Source organism: Geotrypetes seraphini, chromosome 1 (assembly GCF_902459505.1).
Source record: "Geotrypetes seraphini chromosome 1, aGeoSer1.1, whole genome shotgun sequence".
In the NCBI taxonomy this organism is placed as follows: Eukaryota; Metazoa; Chordata; class Amphibia; order Gymnophiona; family Dermophiidae; genus Geotrypetes; species Geotrypetes seraphini.
The window spans coordinates 202135051-202152501 of NC_047084.1; the positions used below are offsets into that span (position 1 = coordinate 202135051).

The 17451-nt window shown below is 42.9% G+C and overlaps 1 protein-coding gene across 15 annotated transcripts in view; it reads right to left on the reverse strand.

The window, feature by feature from the left end:
• PCM1 (pericentriolar material 1) overlaps positions 1-17451 on the reverse strand; it is an 869560-nt gene that overhangs the window by 421336 nt on the left and 430773 nt on the right. The window lies entirely within an intron of this gene.

A 17451-nucleotide genomic window follows, 5' to 3' on the forward strand; every position in this document is an offset into this window, starting at 1 on the left:
AAACACATTTTCCAAATACAAAAATAAAATTATATGCTCATGATAAAAGCAAAGCCAATTCTGTGACCACCACTAACATTTTATTAACAAGAAAACACACTAGACAGGCAGGCAGTCAACATTGCAATAAAGTGTGGGACAGGCACATGTGATCTTTTAGGGAGAAGAGGAGATATTAGATGCTGCAGATGGGCAGACAGGATGGTCCATTTGACCTTTATCGGCCGTCATGTTTTTGTATCCAAAAATAATAAACCTGTTGAGAGCATTTCAATAGTGAATTTTTGAATATACTATGCTAACTTGATTTTCTTCCATAAAATTCTGTCTTGAAAATTCTTTTGGCTACTATTTCTAACAGGATAATCAAAACACACAAATAAGGGGGCGTGGCTTGAGCGCATATGAGGAAGGTCGGATAGAGGGTGGGCTCCTCAAGGAAAGACCATGAAAGAGATCAAAAAGTAAAAAAAAATAATAATTTGTTTGACTCAAAGTGATTGGAAGAGGTAAAGGAAGGCTATGGCGACTGGAAAACAAAATAAAAGTGATTCGGCATTCGCATCGACAAGCAGTGTGAAAATAGCAAAGCCGGAGCCTGAGACACCATTAAAATCAACGGTTAAAAATGGTGATGTGGGGGGGCGTCACGTGCCTGTTTTCAAGATGGCTGCTTAAAGATTTTGCTCCGCTACAGTCCGCCACATCAAACACTTACAACTGCCTCAATTGCACTTTTTTCAGGTCAGTATCTCTCTCCCTAACATTCGGAATGTCTACTAAGTCGGCTAAAGCCGAAACCGCCGCATCTGCAGGCACGCCCGCTGCGCACAATGCATCCAAGCGATCGAAGCACGAGCCGCTGTCCCCGATTAAGGCCTGCTCATCCGACTCAACAGAGCATGGCGCTTCTATTACAGCTGACTTACAAATCCTCCGCGGCCTCATGCAGGAGAACCTGGCTGCCACTGCTGACATCAAGAACAAAATCGGTAACATCATGTGCCAATTAAAACATCATAATGCTAGAATTGACCTCACTGAGGAACGGCTGGCAGCCCACGATTCCCAACACTTGGAAATACAGAGAGATCTCCGAAAAATCACCCTGCTGCAAAACGATCTGGAGGACATTTCTAATCGTATGCGCCGAAACAACGTGCGTCTGATAGGCCTTCCAGAACATACAGAAGGTAAAAATATCCTAGACTTTCTACATACTTTTATTCCTAACATCTTGAAAATTCAATTTACCCCCCCGCTGGAAATAGAGCGCGCCCACCGTGTGCCCTCTGGCCCTCCGTCTCCCACCAGACTGCCTAGACCTATAGTTCTAAAAATACTTCGCTACCAACAGACGCTTCAGATACTTCAGACCGCAAAAACCATCCAGACACTAGCTGTGGAGGGCAAAAGGATCTTATTCATTCTTGACCTATCTAAAACTTCAGCACAAAAGCGCAAAACCTTTCTTTCCATGCGGCCACGTCTCAAGAGCATTGGAGCGCAGTATGGGTTGTTTTACCCCGCCAGACTGAGATTAACCTACCGCAATACTACAAAAACTTTTGATGATCCACTGGGACTTCAGAAATTTCTTGATGACAACGTCAGCGACATGACATGATTTTTCTACACCTGTTTGACCTACTCTTATTGAGGCCCAGTTCATATATGCTCACTTGGGCTGGGAGTGAACTCTGAGTGCTTCTTGACAGCATGCGATCCCATTTTTGGATCTTCGTTTGTTTCCTGTTCCTGATTAAATGCAGCATAATCAACAGTTTACTTTTCTGTTGGACTCCCTTCCTTTTATACATCCTTCCCCTGGAGTGCATTGATCATTTTTCCCCTTCATCTGGATATACCTCGACACCTGCACTTTCACCTGCTGAGTTCCTTGATTTACTCTCCAGTGTTTACTCATGGTCCATATAACCATTGTACCCCTTAACGTTAAGGGTATTTCTAGTCCTATCAAAAGGAAGAAAATACTCCACTATTTCAAGCACCTTGGAGCGGATATTTGTCTGTTTCAAGAATCTCATCTTGATTTGGAAGAAGCTCGAAAATTAACTGGTGGTGGGTTCAACACTGCTTCGCCGCTCCAGCCTCAGGGAAGAAAAATGGTGTTATAACTCTGATTAGTAAATCCCTTAACTTTCAACTTTCTTCTCACAAATTCGACTCTGAAGGTCGATGGTCTCTCTCGGATGGACTTATTGATGGTCAGCCTATAAAGCTTCTCAACATTTATGCTCCGAATGCTGATGATCCTTCCTTTTTCCATTCTTTTGCAGATGGTGTGAACTCTTCCCTGACCACGAACACCATAGTTGCTGGGGATTTCAACTTTCCCTTAGACCCCTTCATAGACAGATCCTCTTTATGCCACCCTTCTAAACTTAGAGTCAGGTCTGTGGTCACCCAACTAATGTCAACTTACGGTTGGTCGAACATATGGAGAATACTTCACCCCACTTCCAAGGATTTCACGTTCTACTCTGCACCCCATCAATCATTTTCCCGGATTGACTATATTATGGGCTCTAAAGACATTGTCAGTATAACCAACTCAGCAAAAATCCATGACATCACCATCTCAGATCACGCTGTTTCATGTACTTTAAACTGGACTCGTATAATCAAATCTAGACAATGGAGACTGAATAATTTCCTTTTACAAGACGACTCCTTTCTATCCCATATCAAACACGAGTCTCAAACCTTTTTTCTTAATAACATCCCTTCAGTTCCTGATTTTTCTACTGTATGGAATCCTATAAAGCTTGGTTCAGAGGTGAATCGATCAGCTTTGCAGCTGCCCGTCTCAAACAAAGAAAATCGACTCTACTTCAACTTGAAACTGACATTCATAGCTATGAGACCCAGCTATACCATCGCTTTGACTCATCCACTTATAAGAAACTAAAACAACTGAAATTTCAGTATAACGAAATATTTAGCTCACTTGCCTCTGCATCAATATTCAGGCGCTCTGTAACGTATTATACATCTTCTAACAAGTCTGGTCATCTTCTAGCTACTTATTTAAAGGGAAGACGCACCAAACAACGTATTACTCACATCAAGAATGCATCAGGTCACCTTCATACTGCCACTAAGGACATCTTGGAAGACTTCCGAGTCTTCTATGAAAATTTATATTCCTCTGAATCTTCTTCCACAGAACTTTGTATCAAGGATTTTCTCCAATCTCTCGATCTACCTTCCCTCACTACCACTCAACAGCAATCCCTAAGTCTACCTCTCTCTCCAGAAGAAATTACCAAAGCCATCTCTCTACTCCCTTCAGCTAAGGCACCAGGTCCTGATGGACTTACTTCTGAATTCTACAAGTCTTTTTCCTCATGTCTGACCCCACACCTGCTCACCTACTTCCAACGTCTTATTGACTCTCCTGACAGCTTACACCGATTTTTAGAAGCAAACATTATTGTTATACCAAAACCGAACCGCGATCCTCAACTAGTGAAGAACTACCGTCCAATATCGCTTCTAAACTTGGACTATAAAATTTTTGCAAAACTTCTAGTGTCATGTTTAGAAAAAGTTATACCCACCCTGATCCACAGGGATCAGGTGGGCTTCATGAAGAACAGATATGGTGCTGACAATACCAGACTTTTATGTCATGTTCTCCATTCCACTCTGTCCGATGTTCAATCTTCGGTAATAGTCTCCTTAGATGCGGAGAAGGCCTTTGACAGGGTGGAATGGAAATACCTTTTTTGTGTATTATCTCATTTTGGCCTTCCTCCACCGTTCATCCATATGATTTCTCTGCTATACCATCATCCCATGGCTAAGCTGATTGTTAATGATGACATTTCGATTCCTTTTCAACTACACCGTGGGACCAGACAGGGCTGCCCCATGTCCCCTTTATTATTTAACCTTGCTTTAGAACCCCTCCTTGCAGCCATCCGTCAATCTTCACTTATTAAAGGTATCACGATTGCCCATGTGGAATTTAAAGTCTCGGCCTATGCCGAGGACGTTCTTTTGTATCTAACTGACCCGCACTCTTCCCTACCCTCCTTGGATCAACTTATCTCTTTCTTTTCCACTATGTCTGGATACAAAATCAACTGGGACAAGTCAGAGATAATGTCTCTTAATGATTCATGTGCTCCCTTTTCCATTACATCCTGCCCATTCACTTGGGTCTCTTCTGGCATAAAGTATCTAGGCCTCCCATTTCATAAAGATATCTCCTCCTCTACTCAAGCTATTTCAGGTAGACTCCTTTCTCAAGTTAAAGATGCTCTATCCTCCTGGTCTCCATTACATCTCTCTTGGTGGGGGAGACTGGACACATTGAAAATGATGATAGTACCAAAAATCACTTACATTTTCACCATGTACCCCCTCATGTTTCCTCTTTCTCTCTACAAACAACTGGAGAGCCTTATGCTACGCTTTCTCTGGAACAATAAACCGCATCGCATCTCCCTCTCCAAATTGAAAGCCTCCAAACAATCTGGAGGGGTTAACTTCCCTGGTCTTCGCTGTTATCATAAGGCTTTCCTTTTGAGACAGGGTGCGTTGTGGCTCTCCTCATCAGACTCCTCTGATATTCCTAATTGGTTTTCCCTAGAGATAGCGCTTATGCGCCCTTACCCATTGCTGAGACTCTTAGGTACCTCTCTACTTAGGACTCTCCCTCACAACCCCATTATTTTAACCACCTATAAACTTCTTATGGAGCTTGAACATCAACTAGACGTCCCATGGTGTACCTCTACCTACTGCCCTATTTGGAATAATCGTCAGTTTCTGATAGATAAAAAACCCATTGCATGGCCTACCTGGTTCGCTAAGAACATCTGGTCTATAGGATCCATTTGCCACCCTGATGGTTCATGGCTCACTTTTGATGAGTTAATGACGTCTTTTTCTCTTCCAAGCGCTCAATTCTAACACTGGTTGCAACTACGCTCTTCTATTAGACGGTCAGGTTTTCACACTTCTGTCTCCAATTCTATTCCTACCCTATATACTCTCTCCAACCAACTCCTAAATCTAGGACACACCGCCTCGCATTTCTACAAACTTCTCAAGTCTTACTTTCCTAATCCAACCACCCCCCTCTTGAAAACGTGGGAACGGGAACTGGAAATAACCATCACTGAGGAAATGTGGTCCCACATCTTCCACTCTACTTTTCACACCTCCAGATCGGCGGCATTTCTCCAAAGCATGTTTTTCCTTCTACATAGAGCCCCATGGACTCCCATCAAATCACATCACATAAATCCCTCCTATTCAAAGAATTGCTGGACATGTCACAAGGAAGAGGGATCTCTGAAACACCTCCTATTCTCTTGCTCAGCGATACGCTCCTTCTGGAATGAGACTTGGGACACTATATGTTCTATTTTTCATCTTAATATAGCTCTCACTTACCAAATGCTGCTTTTGAAATCCTCGGCATTTGAACCTCCACTTCCTGAAGATGATGCCTATTTGCTAGATATATTACTCTCTTTAGCTCTCAAGATTCTCCTTGGCTCTTGGAAAAATCTTACTTTAGTTTCCCATTCTCACTGGTGGAACTCAGTTTGTCTTACTTAGCGTACTGAAGCTTATCTAGCTAAATCCACCAACAGATTCTCTCGCTTCAAAATCAGATGGAACTCATTACACCTTTTTCTTCATGTCTCTCCTTCCTGACCTTCTATCCACCTTATTCTTTGCCTTTCTCCTTCCCTGGTATTCCCTTTGATTTATGCTGCTTAGTTGTAGTGTTTATGGTTTATAGATTATGAGTTATACATTTGTTTTGTTTACATTCCTTTTGCTGATGGAACCATATAACCCCTTGTTTGTGCATATACATATTTCAGTACATGCTTTGTATAACTCTTGTTTTTCAATCATCTGAATGTACTTGTTTAAAAATTTTTCAATAAACAAACCTTGACTAAAAAAAAAAAATGGTGATGTGAATATTGGGAAAGAATTAAAAGCTATAAAAGAAATTGGATAGTTCAAGGTCCAATAGATGCTGACATTGTGGTTTAGAAGCAGGGACATTAAATCATTTGATATTTTTTTGTCCCTATATAATGCCTTTTGGAAGTTAATTTGGCCCCAAATTAATTCATTGTTAGAAAATCATGTTGGCCTTTCGTATGATACTATATTATTTGGTACATCAATGAGATTTAAAAGCCCAATTTCAGCTAATAATAATAAACTTCTATTAATATTAACAGGGGTTACCATTCAGCAGATTACAGGAAATTGGAAAGATTATACTAAACTAAATTATACTTTCTGGTGGAATTCAGTATGCCATATTTATAAAATGGAAAGGGTGCTTGCTATGCAACAAGGTAATTATAATAAGTTTAAAAAGATTTGGGGGCCATTGATGATTTATTCTAATGATCAGACATCTTAAACACTTCAGTATTGGATAAGATGAGGGGGGGTGGGATTATGAATAATAATAATAGATAACTGTTAATTATTAAGATATGGGTGGGAGGGGTGGGATTCTTTTCTATATATATATTTGGAGGTATACAAATAAGATTGTCAAGTGATTAGTTAATATATTTCTGGATGGTTATTGTACACTTGTAATTTTTGAAAATGAATAAAGATTTTTTTAAAAAAAAAACCAAACACACAAATAATGGTGGTTCTGTGGTAGGGCTGCTGGGAACTGTAAAAGAACATGTGTACCAGGTTTCAGAATAAATTGTAATCTGCACCTTTTGGATGTAAACTGGTGTAGAGATGAGTAGGCTAGTTAGATTGGGGGGGGGGGGGGGGTGAGGAATAGTAAAGATACTTACCTGTAGAAGGTGTTCTCCGAGGACAGCAGGCATATATTTTCACATGTGGGTGATGTTATCCACAGAACCCGGTACAGATACTACCAAGCGCACTGTCAATTTTATAAAGCAATGCCTGTACCGTGCATGTGCCAGTGCCTTACCGACTGTCAGCTCAAGGGACCTGCAGGACGGTAACAAACCAAAGAAGCCAACTAGGGGAGGTGAGCGGATTGTGAGGATATATTCCTGCTATCTTCAGAGAACACCTGCTACAGGTAAGTAACTTTGCTTTCCCTGAGGACAAGTAGGTATAATATTCTTACATGTGGGATTTACAAGCTGCCAGGATCATGACTTTGGAGAAATATAAGGGATATATAAAACATGAACCTGTGAAACTCACAAGGGTTGAAAGGAAAGTTGGCATTCAAGAAGAATACAGATTATGCAGAACTGCTAAACCAAATAGACTCTCTCTTTTGCAGCTTTGCTCTGAACAGTAGCGAGAGGTGAAGGTATGAATTGAGCACCTAAGGACCAGGTAACTACTTTGCAAATGTCTTCAATAGATGAAGAGCAGAAATGAGTTACTGAGGTAGACATAGCTCTTTCATTGTGAAACGTCACACGGCTTTATAGTGTCAGCCCAACCTGAGTAAAAGCAAAGGAGACACAATCAATTAGCCAAGTAGAGCTGGTTCTCTCTGTAAAGGAACTCCATCTATTAGGGTGGAGAGCTATAAAGAGCTGGGAGGATTTCCTATGAAGTTTAGTGTGGTCCAGGTAGTATGCCAAAGCATGTGTGCATAGAAACATGATGGCAGAAAAAGACCAAATGGCCCAACCAGTCTGCCCATCCACAGAACCATTATCTCTTCTTTCTAAGAGATTCCACGTGACTATCCCAGGCTTTCTTGAAATCAGACACAGTCTCTGTCTCCACCACCTCTACTGGGAGACTGTTCAATGCATCTACCACCCTTTCTGTAAAAAAGTATTTCCTTAGATTATTCCTGAGCCTATCACCTCTTAACTTCATTCCATGCCCTCTCATTCCAGAGCTTCCTTTCAAATGAAAGAGACTCGACTCGTGCAATTTAAACATCTCTATCATATCTCTCCTCTCCCGCCTTTCCTCCAAAGTATACAGATTAAGATCTTTAGGTCTGTCCCCATATGCCTTATGACGAAGACCACACACCTGGGATGGGCTCCACGATTGACTCACTTTGTCTTGGCGATCTACCGGTCGATCTCAATCGACCTATTGGGCACCCTTGTTCTATATAAATATGCAAATTCCACAATATAAATATGTGCTTCAAATACTTCAGCAGTGCAAATCACTCAAAAACACTTATCTGAATGGTGCTGAGCTATTCATTCTGAGTACTGATTCAGAAGGGTCCGTTTCACCACTTCTTCTTCAGAGAATCAGACCAACAGTGCAAATCGGACAACCAGTCTGACAACTTGTTATAATCAACACCTTAATACTTAAAATAATAAACAGTGTTCACCAACAAAAAAAATACATAGCGACGTCTCACACACTCACTCATCCCAAATGCCTCATTAACATGTTACAGACAACCTAACCAATTTAAATAAAAAAAGATATCAAACTTTTCTGCATACTAATTAGAACTAAGTCATTGTGTATGTTGCATGATGCTGCCTAATTATACTATCTCGCTTCAACTCACTTAATGAGAGGCTCAAACACCAAAGCCTTTAAACTTCAATAGCTCCCACTGGAACCTCTGTCAATATTCGTAGACACGTTTTTGTGTCCTATGATTCCATCAACACCCTCTTATATCAAAGATTCCACTCACTTTTTGACCATTCTTTCAGAGGTGAAGTCCCATCTGCATACGTCACTGCTAATGGTGACGTTGGACATGAAATCTTTGTACACCTCTATACTGCAGCAGAGGCCCTGTCTGTCATCTGGGATGCCCTGAAATTGCGTCCACGCCCGATGGATGGCCCTTCAGATTTTCCTGTACCAGCTGAGTAAGATTGCATTAAAAGAGAACTTTATTGTGTTCCAGGATGATTTATTTTTACAGATATCTGGGGTGGCCATGGGCGCTACTTTTGCCCTGAGTGTAGCTAACCTTTATATTACATTAGTAACCTTTATATTAGTGATTTCTATTCCGCCATTACCTTGCAGTTAAAGGCAGATTACATATGAATTGTCAGGACATTTAGAAATACATAAGGAGTGGTCTCCAAGAGTTCATCTCCGAGAAAGGGGATATTTGCCAACCGACCTTGGAGGTTAACATCCATATCCGCAATTCTGAGCCATGCCAATCTCATCATGGCCACAGACATAGAAGACGCCCTGGAGGATAATTTATAGACATCATATGCAGACTGCACCAACCATGTGTTGTCTTAACTGATTAAAGGTACAAGTTATGTGTTGGAATTCCGTCTTCCAATGCGATGGAAGATATTTGGGAAATTTAGGCAGTTCTTTAATCAGGTGCTTCATATAACATGTGAAGTAGAAGTTGCAAATGATAATCCAGTTTGCCAACATGGAGTTTTGGTATAGATGTCTACCAAACCTGTCCATAGTATGCCCCTCTCGCCCTGGTGGAACTGAGGTGTAAACTTTAGAAAGGGTAGACATTTTTAGTGTGGACTCAACCACCAAAGATTGATGAGAAAGCTGAGGTTTGTCAAATCCAGGACTGGGAATAATCCTGTAAAGAGAATCCAGCTTTCTAGGAGCAGCAGGAACCGAAAGAGGAGACATTTGGAGCATTGAGATAAAGCATCAAATTAATGCATCTCAATGGCCACGACTTTGATCTTGGAGGTTAAGATGTACAGTGTCAGCATCTATGAGACAAACTTGGATTTTTCTTTTGCATAGAGCTTTTTGGACCCCTGTTCGTTTACAAAAGATAGATAGTTCTAAGTCTAATAGATGCTGGCATTGTCATATTGAAGCTGGGACATTGGATCATCTTTTATTCTATTGTCCATTTATTTTATCATTCTGGAAATCAATTTGGCCTCAAATTAATAGGATGTTAGGAAACCCGGTAGCCTTGACATACGATACTATTTTATTTGGAACAACTATGAGAGCAAGAAGTCACATTTCGTCAAACAACAACAAACTTTTGTTTATTTTAACTGGAATAGCAATACAACAAATAACATACAATTGGAAAAAATATGACAGGTTAAATTACAATTTTTGGTGGAATTCTGTATGTCATATGTACAAAATGGAACTCACCATTGCAACGCAAAAAGGTTATGTGAGTAAATTTCAGAAAGTCTGGGGACCATTAACAGATTTTTGTAATGAATGATTAACTTTTCCCATGATAAGATATTTGATTAGAGGGGGATAGGGGTGGGATTTTATTTCTGATTATTACATAATATATCAATATTTGAATGAATTCACAATAAAGATGATTTTATGTATTATTGAATTGGGAGGGAGGGAGGTATGGGGGATTATTATATTCAATAAGAATGATATAAATTTAGATTTCTTACATAATATTTTAACATTATAGAATACTAATTTCCTAATGAAATGTTAAATTTGATGCTAATATGTGAGTTAATCAAGTGTGTATCTTTAAGTTTTATATGAGTTTAATTGATACACTTGTTGTAACATACAAAAATGAATAAAGAATTATAAAAAAAAAAAAAAGAAGAGTTTCCTTCAGGATTCTATGCAAAGGAAATTTAATAAGTTCCTTAGGATGATGTTTATAGTCCATAGTCTTCCTAAATTCAGCAGAATATTTGGAGTCTGCTTAATGCTTAATAGACAGGTCTTTACCCAATTGTCTAATAAAGCAAATAAAAGAAAAGGGCTCCGAAGGAGAAGGCTCTCTAGGAGGAGTCTTGTGAGGGGAATGCATCTCGGGAGAGTCATAGGCTTCTGTAGTTGAATGAGAAGCATCAATATTGGAATTAAGGTGAAGATACGAGTCCACAAGTAGAGATGGAGATTGATGCTGCCCCTTGGCATGGTACTGATCAGATGAGGAAGGTGATGCAATATGTTTATGTTTTTCTGCACGCTTTAGAGAAATGTTTCGATTTGCAAGAACACCTGCTAGACTAAGAGCATCGAGGAGAAGAAGAAGAATGATACTTCGATGAACTGGAGCAGTGGCTGGAGGCAAGATGCTTAGATGCATGGCTAGACAATGACTGGTGTCGAGAGCCATGACGGTGCATCAATGGAGCAGTGCTGTTACCGGCATCTCGTGTGGCGTGACGCTCAGGCTGGGCCAGTACCTGAGGAGTCGACATTGGGGTAAAGAGTTTAAACATATCCCTATACTCCGCATGAAAGAGAGCATCGAGCTTCTCCTTGAAAGTGAGCACCAATACCTTTGGTGTTGACACTGGTACCAATGGGGCTGCAACTTGCTCCAGAGAGGATGACTCGGATGTTGATGCACCCCTTGACGTTGAATGAGTCGCATTAAGGGTCGTTGCTTGACTGGCATGATTAGACTTGATGCCTTAGTGGCCTGTGACCCTGTCTGGGAAGCTTGTGACTTTTTAGCTGGCTTACCAGATGGAGCTATAGCCTGTGATACTGGTGTCGACGCAGGTGCATCAGATGATGGTGGTGTCTTCAACGTCGAGGGCTTGGATGTCGATGCATGCGATACCTCTGCTCCCTCCGGCTTTTAATGGAGTGTTTCTAAGGATTTGAACAACGTGTGCAGGTCTTTATGCGATGATCGGGGCAAAGGCACTGAATACACCAGTTATGTAGGTTGGTGATGGAATATATGCACTGGCACCTGCTGCACTTTTTAAAGCCAGTTAATAGGTGGGACATAGAAGGAAGACTCTGCCATTGAAAAAGCCCGAAGGCGAAAGCCATAAAGAAAAATATATATATACAGTGATGCCTTGGAATCCAAACTTAATCCATTCCAGAACCCCGTTCGAGTTCCAAGACAATTTTTCCCATTGAAAATATTAGAAACTGGATTAATCCGTTCCTGGGTCCCACAAACTCAAATTTTAACAGTAAATACACTGGATTTTAAGGTAAAATATTAAATATTCCAAAGCAGCATTCAGATTCTGGGGCACATACAATGTACAGAGCGTTCGAATTCCAAAGCAGAGTTCAGATTCTGGAGCACAAACATACATATACAATGTGCAGGGCGTTCGGATTCCAAAGCAGAGTTTGTATGCTGGGGCAAAATTTACTATAAGAAAGTTCGGATTCCAAAGCGTTCGCGTTCTGGGGCGTTCGGATTCCAAGGTAGGTGTGTGTGTGTGTGTGTGTAGGTGTGTGTGTGTGTGTTAAAACAAACGAAAGAAAGAAATTGAAGAAATAAATGCACGAACAGGAAGGCAAAGGTTAAACAAAGAATGATGAAAGGAGAAATTACCTGCTAATTTACTTTCTTTTAGCCTCTCCAGACCGGTATAGGTATCTTATAAGCGGGTATATATCTCATCATGACCAGAAGGTGGAGACAAACAAAATTGTGGAATAGTACATAATAGGTGCCTTTCCCTATTCCTATCAGTCTGCCGAATAGCCAATCACTAACAACTAAGAACTTGAAACATAAATAGACAAGACTCCAAACAGGAGTAACAACTAATATACCCAAATGCTGTTGGAAAATGCAAAGGAGAGATACCAGCAAGAAAATGTTCCCACAGCTCGCCAGCTATGTCAGCTGAGCCACAGCAGCTGTTCTTCAATTCTTCCCGGCCCTAGAAAAATACTAGAACTCACAGAAAAACCAAAATCTGCATGCACAACAGCCACAATAACAAAACAATAGACAGGGTGGGGTCCTATACTGGTCTGGAGAGGCTAAAAGAAAGTAAATCAGCAGGTAAGAACCTAATTTCTCCATCTTTAGCAACTCTCCAGACCGGCAAAGGTATCTTACAAGCGAGACGTACCAAAGCGGTCCCCATCATGGGTGGGATCCCGAAGAGCCAACACCAGAACATGATCACTGAACACTGCATCCCAATGTGTCTGAACATCCACACGGTAATGTCTGACAAAGAGCAGACTTACAAATGTCCACCAGAGGCACTAGCAAAGACAGAGCCCAAGACACCGCCTGACCCCGAGTGGAATGAGCCTTGAGAAATTTCAGAACAGGCTTTTTCTGAAGATATGCGGACGCAATAGTCTCTGTGATCCAACATGCAATGGTAGCCTTGGAAGCGCCATCCCCCTTACGAGGGCCCACAAGGACAAAGAGATGATCTGATTTCCTGAACTCCTGGGTCCTCACCACATAACAGCGAAGACCCGACAGACATCTAGCTTGCACAACTGTTTCTGCTCAGAAGATCCTCCCGACTACCCAACACCGGGAGGACCACTGCCAGATTGACATGAAAAGGAGAAACTTCCTTTGGCAGAAAAGAAGGAACAGGCCTCAACACTACCAACTCCCTAGAAAATTCCAAGAAGGGAGACCTACAAGACAAGATCTCTAGATCCAACAACCAGATCAGTGCGCTGTTCAACATCTGGCGCTCCCTAACTACAAAAAAGGACCCATCTGTGCTCCCATCGTCTCTATCAGCAGATGCCCTCGCAAATTTCTTTAACGAAAAGGTTACCACCCTAAGATCCTCCTTCCCACCCACAGTCTCCTACAATTCCCTGACCTCTATTGACCTCAACCCTACCTTACCTATATCCACCCCCATTCCCGCCGACAGATCTTGGACCGCCTTCGAGCCTGTTTCCGAATCGCAAGTCTCCAAACTCTGCCTCAAACTAAAAACCTGCAAGTGCACTCTGGATCCTTTCCCCTCCTATCTATTCGAGAATATCCCTACACAGGCCATCGCTTCCCTCACCGAACTCATAAACTCTGCCCTAACATCGGGCCTTTTCTCCCCCAACATGGGACACATTTCATTGACTCCTCTACTGAAAAAGGCCGAACTTGACCCCTCCATGCCATCAAACTACCGCCCCATAGCAAATATCCCTCTCCTAACCAAGTTATTAGAATCCATCATATCCACCCAACTCTCATTCTACCTAGAAAGATTCTCTATTCTCCTACCCCACCAATTCGGCTTCAGACCCAACTTTAGCACCGAATCCCTCTTGGCCTCACTAATCTCTAAGGTGCAACATCTCCATTCTCGCAACAAATTTGCTGTTCTCCTACAATTTGACCTCTCCGCAGCCTTTGATGTCGTCCACCACGACATCCTAATCTTCCAACTCTCCGAAATAGGCATAAGCTCCACAGTCCTAGATTGGTTCTCGAAATTCTTACGCTTCCGCTCCTACACCGTTAACACAAACGGTACCTCTTCCCCCCCCTGGAAGCCAAAATGTGGAGTCCCGCAAGGCTCACCCCTCTCCCCTATCCTTTTCAACATCTACATGTCCTCTTTGAAACTCCTCCATCTATCCCCCCTAGAAACTCTCTACTCCTACGCTGATGACATCCTCATCCTCCTCGAGACCGACTCAAACCTCTCAAACCTTGCTGATAACATATCCACATGTATAACGAATCTCCAATCCTGGGCCCAATCTGTACAAATGAAACTGAATGAGTCCAAAACAAAACTACTTTGGCTCGGCCCAATTTTAGATCATTTACCCACCTCCATCCCACTACCATCCGGCCCCACTCTTCAGCTTGAATTTTCAAGCAAAGTCCTAGGCATCGTCATAGACTCCTCTCTCTCCTTCAATGATCACCTCAACTCCTTGGTAAAAAAATGCTTCTTTAGCCTTCATATGCTGAGGAGAGTGAGATCCTGCTTTCATCATTCTCACTTCACCGTTCTCGTTCAATCTACCATCCTCTCTAGACTGGATTACTGTAATTCCATCTACATAAGCCTAACTAAGAAAAACCTCCATAGACTTCAGCTAATTCAGAACGCCGCGGCCAAGCTTATTTTCGCAAAAGGCAAGTTCGATCACGTCTCCCCACTCCTCTCCAAGCTTCACTGGCTCCCAGTATACTCCAGAGTCCTCTATAAATGTGCCTGCTTAGTCTTCAAGATCCTACATGGCGTCCTCCCACCCGTTATCCCACTCCTTTGGAACTCCTCAAACCCACACCCCACTAGACCCTCACAAAAACTGAAACTGTCTTTCCCCTCTATAAAAGGTATATCCCGCGCAGGAAAACTTGGAACATCCCTTCTCTTTAGAACCACAGAACTCTGGAACAACCTCACACCCCCGCTCAGAAATTCAAGTTCCTTCCAATCCTTCCGCAAACACTTGAAAACTTGGCTCTTCTCAAAAATCTAATTACTACCCGTTCTCTAGCAACCGGTCCCTCTCTATCTTCTTAGTCCCTCTCCTTTATTCCCTTTGTAGTTCCTTTCCTCTTAACTTCTGTAAACCGTGCCGAGCTCTGCGCTTGCGGAGATGGCGCGGTATACAAACCTAAGATTTAGTTTAGTTTAGTTTAGTTTAGCCTGCAGCTCCGAAACACGTCTAGCAGAAGTAATAGCCACCAAGATGACTGCCTTAAGAGTAAGGTCCTTCAACGAACAGGTGCCCAAAGGCTCAAAAGGGGGGTGCACAAACCCGGACAGGACCAGATTCAAATCCCAAGAGGGAACAGACGGCCGCACGGGAGGCTTGAGCAATTTGGCCGCCCACAAAAAACAAATGACATCAGGAATGGTAGACAGTCACTGACCCCTTAACAACCCACTGAAGGCTGACAAGGCCGCCAGCTGAACCCAGAGAGAAGACCAAGCCAGGCCCCTGTCCAGGCCATCCTGCAAGAACTCTAAGATGTTAAGACAGGGAAGCGTGAAAAGAGACCACTTCAAGCGCCCCACACCAGTCCTCAAAGATATGCCAAACCCGCACATAGGACCGAGAAGTGGAAAGTCTCCGGGACCCCCAAGAGGATGGAGATTACTTTATTTGAATACCCCTTCTTACCTAGGTGCTCCCCTTCAAGAACCAAGCCATAAGACAAAAGGGATCCAGGTCAAACATGGGAATGGGGCCCTGGCTCATATCAGGTGAAAGAGGCAGAGGAAGAGAATCCGACACCAGAAGCCGCACCAAATCCGCATACCACGGATGTCGGGGCCAATCTGGAGTCACCACAACCACGAGGTCTGGGTGACGAACAATGTGGAGTAGAACTCTGCCCACTAATGGCCACGGTGGGAACACATACAACAGCCCCTCCGTTGGCCATGGTTGAACCAGAGCATCCAGGCCCTCGGCCTGACCGTCTCTGCGATGACTGAAGAAGTGGGGTGTTTGGCATTGACACTCATGGCCATCAGGCCCATGAGGGGCTGACCCCAAGACTGCACTATTAACTGAAAGGCCACATGGCTTAGACACCACTCTCCTGGATCTAGCACATGACTGAGGAAATCCGCTTGAACATTCTCCACTCCAGTTATGTGGGAGGCCAAGATGTCCTGAAGGTGAAACTCTGCCCAGACCATGAGCAGAGCCACCTCCTGCGCCAATTGAGTGCTCTTGGTGCCCCCTGATGATTGACATAGGCCACCACCATGGCACTGTCCGACAAAACCATGACTTGCCCGTCAAGAAAGGAGTGGAACGCTAACAGTGCTAAACGGACGGCTCTGGTCTCCAAAACATTGATCGAGCAGGATGCCTCCTCTGTGGACTAGGTGCCCTGAGCTGATTGACCTAGACACTGTGCACCCCATCAAGAAGACTGGCATCCATGAGAAGCAATGTCCACTGTGGCTGATTCAGACTCATTCCTTGGGGAGGTCTGGAGCCACCAACGAAAATTGCAGCATGTCAAGCCCCATAGAGGAACAAGGAGATCCCGACTGTGCCTCTGGGGCAACCACCTCTGAAGCAGAGCATACTGAAGAGGACGCATGTGGGCCCGTGCCCACCTCACTACGACTAGGGAAGCCGCCATCGACCCCAAAACATGAAGGAAATCCTGCGCCCGAGGACACCGGGATGCCATAAGCAGACAAATCTAAGATTGCAATTTGTTTACCAGGGCCTCTGGGAGGAAGACCTTCCTCAAAGTGTCGAACAGAACACCAAATTACTCCAGACACTGAGATGGGGCCAACCGACTTTGGAAAGGATGACCACCCATCCCAGCAACTGCAGAAACTCCACCAACCGAGCCGTGACCCGAGTGCTCTCCTGAAACGACTTCACCCAAATCAACTAGTCGTCCAGGTAGGGATGCACCAGAAAGCCCTCTGTCCACAAGGCCGCCGTGACGACCACAATAACCATGGTGAATGTCCAGGGAGCTGTGGCTAGACAAAAAGGAAGTGCACAGAACTGATAATGCTGACCCAAGATCGCAAAGCCAGATATTCCCCCTGCTGAACCGCCAGAAAGCACAGTTACTTACCGTTATCCAGGAACAGCAGGCTGAAAAAAATTTATGGGAAGAACACTGAAGAGAATAGGATATTGAAAGATACATGGAAGACCTTACGTTGTATTATTAATTTAACACCTGACCCAGTACATAAATCAACAAAACAATACATTTGGCTAAACTCCAAGATTAAAATTGGTGGTTTTAAAATTGTTTGGAAGTATTGGATTATTGCAGGCATACAAACTTTAAATGATGTTATTTCAAAATGGAAAACTGCTTGATTT